Source organism: Pocillopora verrucosa, chromosome 12 (assembly GCF_036669915.1).
Source record: "Pocillopora verrucosa isolate sample1 chromosome 12, ASM3666991v2, whole genome shotgun sequence".
NCBI classification, from domain to species: domain Eukaryota; kingdom Metazoa; phylum Cnidaria; class Anthozoa; order Scleractinia; family Pocilloporidae; genus Pocillopora; species Pocillopora verrucosa.
In genome coordinates, this window is record NC_089323.1 from 12,068,852 (window position 1) to 12,072,418 (window position 3,567).

General features: G+C 35.9%; 1 long non-coding RNA gene across 1 annotated transcript; it reads left to right on the forward strand.

Annotated features, from left to right (window-relative positions):
* Positions 1–216: 216 nt before the first annotated feature.
* Positions 217–2,277, forward strand: LOC136277472 (uncharacterized). The gene is made up of 2 exons (XR_010715897.1): positions 217–392; positions 1,975–2,277. It is a non-coding gene; the product is annotated as an uncharacterized lncRNA (long non-coding RNA).
* Positions 2,278–3,567: the final 1,290 nt, after the last annotated feature.

The following is a 3,567-nucleotide window of genomic DNA, read 5'->3' on the forward strand; positions in this document are numbered from 1 at the left end:
TAAGGGGGATTGAGCGGAAAAACCTTCTAAAACACTTTAGTGGGCCCTTTTTTAATTTATCTCAGCATATGGCGCCCACTTACTTAGCAGAACGCCCAGGAAATACCCCCTTAATAAGTTGTTTGATTATCTTGAGTGTTTCGCTGCTGTGATGTATGTGTTAGCTATTAACGTCACCCTAAAACAGGAACTTCGAAAAGTGATTAAAAAGGTATGTTTGCAGTTCCTTAGAAGAATTCCCAACTGAAAGAGAGAGCTGAAGCACTACAACGATGAATCACAAAAAAGTGCTGCTTGTATTAGCCCTGAGCCTTCTCCTCACCGAGAATGTTCACTCACACAATCCGTATGACTTTATGCAAGGGAGATCGTTAGGAAAAAAGACCATCAAGGTAGGATAATCATATTTTGAGACGGAGTGGCGAGAATTGTTATCAAAGACCTACAACGCTATGTTCTGGTATCATCAGTCTTATCAAACTGCTGGCAATGCTCTTGAAATCGTGTTTTCTGCATCAAAGAAGGACATTATTCTCACCTGCGTATAGTATATAGAGAGCGTAATTTTGTAATATAATATTTACATAACTTTCATGACATTCCACGAAGATTTTCTTCCTCGAGCGCTCGAAAGCCCATTCTGTTTTCGCTCTACGATGCAATGAAAAAGTTATCTAATATTATCTTTGTTTTGAATGCGCTGGTTATAATTTGGGAAATACACAGTATGCTTGAATTACACTGTACTCCGTGTTTTCAGTTCAAGAACATAGCTTCAGTTCACTGGTAATGAATTTATTTTATCAAACCCTTGGTTAATTTGGCCCTAACAGATTTTCATGAATAGCCTGATTCGGTACAGAATACATTTTGCAAAAAATTGTAATTCCAGTGGAAAAGATAAGTCTGATTTAAATTCTCTGAAACATATAATTATTCAAAACAGATATCTGACGAAAAAGAGTTTGACATACGCCAAATTGGGCTTTCTTTCTTTAAAATGATGGGCGTATTTTTTCAATAAAGAGTGTACATTGTCTTAAAAAAAAGGAAAAAATCAGGTTTGAAAATCTATTTTTTCCAGGGAATGTTTAATCTAGAATTTCATAGATTGAGAGCGGAAAAATAAGATCTGTCGCTGAATGAAAGAGTTTGAATTGGGTTACAAATGAACTACAATATGTGGCGCCAGCTTATACAAACTGCATTTCAAAATATCGCTCGGGCCAAATTTAAATGTCTTGGGGGTCAGGCCTTAAACAATAAACGCAAGTCTCCGTAGGAAGTTTGATTACATTTCTGAAATAATTTATGTGCGGGGTTTAATCAAAACTTGGTTTCTTAAGAAAAACAACATGTTTTGAATTACACTTTAGAGTGAGGTGTTAATGCATCATATCACTCGTGGCCGCGGAGTGCATGTTCTTTACTCAAAGTAAATCACACAGTCCCTGAAGTTCAAGGATTATGGTTTTTGGCGAGACTAAAACATGAACCCATTGCGTTTGAAAATCAAGCAATAATAGTTAGAGTAAGCAAGATGTCTTCAGTTACAACTTTTATCTGATCTAGAGCTTATTTTCATTATAAACCGAGTTCCAATTGATTATGTTTCTTTGAAGCTTTCATTGATTGATTTCAGCAGTTACTCTGTACATTGAACCGCTCTAGGCAGATATTATTCATCCGCAATGACTAAAAAAACTGTGCAGATATGTTTTGTATCATTAACTTGTGGAAAGAGACACCATTTTCCCTTAACTTTACTATGTAATTGCAATGTTGATCATTACATTCAAAGTAGCGCAAGACTGAAACATGAAATATAACCTTTCCAAAACAATTGTCATGGATGCTGGAGGCGTTTTTCATTTGACCTCTCATTTAAAATGGCTCCAATATATTTTTTTAACATGGAAAATTCTACGTTTCTTTTTTTAAAAATCATTTTTATCTATTGATGTTTTCCTGCAGAGCACTACACCTCAACGCTTGCAGAGAACGAGTCAAATTTGTGAAGTCATGAGGGAGTACTGCTCGCAAGACGGACAGAACAATCCTGAAAAAAACGTAGTGGATGACCAGCAAGACAAAAGGGAGACCTTCCATTGAACATGTCGCTCAAAATTAGTTACATAACAAATTACGTATTTAAGTTCCGTCGGAGCATATTTGGTGGCTTGAGTATTAACGGATTTCTTTGAAATTGTGGACGTCTTTGTGTGATATGTAAACGCAAACCCAATGTGTAGCAAACCAATAAAGAGTTTTTCTAAATCCGAAGCTAAAATGCTGACTTGATAGGGCACTCCTTACTGATACTCAGAGTCTTAAGTAAAGTTGACTCGTTTGGGAAGATGACGTGCTTACCAAATCTCTTTCAAGAAATACGCTCCATGAGAACTTCTTCGGTTGGAAACGAACACAGTTAAAATCGATTTTCAATGATTTAAAAAAAAGTTCACACGTAGAAGTTAGAACACCATATCAGATTAACTTGCGTACCTGTTTTCAGTTGTATTATTCCCTGACTTTTCAGATAAATACCAGTATAAAGTGGATGGCAACAGAGTCAGTTATCTTGAATTGTTTTAGTCGCCCCCTTAGCTTTAATTGTTAGCTCCTTTTGCTTAGGTTATTTTCTTTCAAAGTTGTGAACTGAGAACAGGCTCTCTTTTTCTGAAGATTTTAACTCTGCTTTTTTTCCATCTTGACAAGTTATTCTTCAAGAAAATACCAATCTTAAAATTTGGAAACTGTAACCCTAACCCTTATTTCAGAAATTTGCTCAACTCCGAATTTTCAGCAACAAATAACCTATGATAGATGTTGTTTTACAAACAAACCATTGTTCTAAACCGACACAAGAACAGTGCTACAAGCTTCTGAACCTACGGATCTCAAAGCACCTAAAACTGAGTGATCTGAATGGCGCATTTCAACCACTCCCTTACATTTTTGTACAAAATTTACTCTTCAAAACACAGAGGAAGAGTTGGAGATTTGTTTTATAATAAAAACAGATAAGAAAAAATGCGAAAGCAAAGGAAGCCCAGGCATTGAAGAGTTGCTTTAGGTCAGCCTCGTTTCCATGTCTCATAGGGGCCCCAAGTGGCCGTGAGCCGTAATTTCTCACGCAAAATAAATTTCATTCTGAAAAATATCTATTTTGTGTTTAGAAACCCTGACAAAGTTTACATGCAAAATTTTAGCCAAATAAGTAAACCTGCCTGTTCGAACTGGTCCGACATATACGTACTATCAGTGTTAATCAATTGAGTTTCATTAATATAAGAGATCTATTCCATTTGTGAGTTTAAGCCGTGGACAACGTCGGTTAAAAAATGAACTTATATTTTACCTACGTATCTCGCGATACTTTAAAGTCGTGTAGTTGGTTTCTCGCTATCCAAACTATCTCGAAACTGAATATGGAACAAAGCGTTAATTTGAAATAGAAATTTTAAAAATTAGCCGTCGTCGTTCAAGTTCTCCGGACAACACAAAGTTTAATCTTCACGTTGTCTGTTTTGCAGAGGACGCAAAGAAATTTACAAAGATTTACAA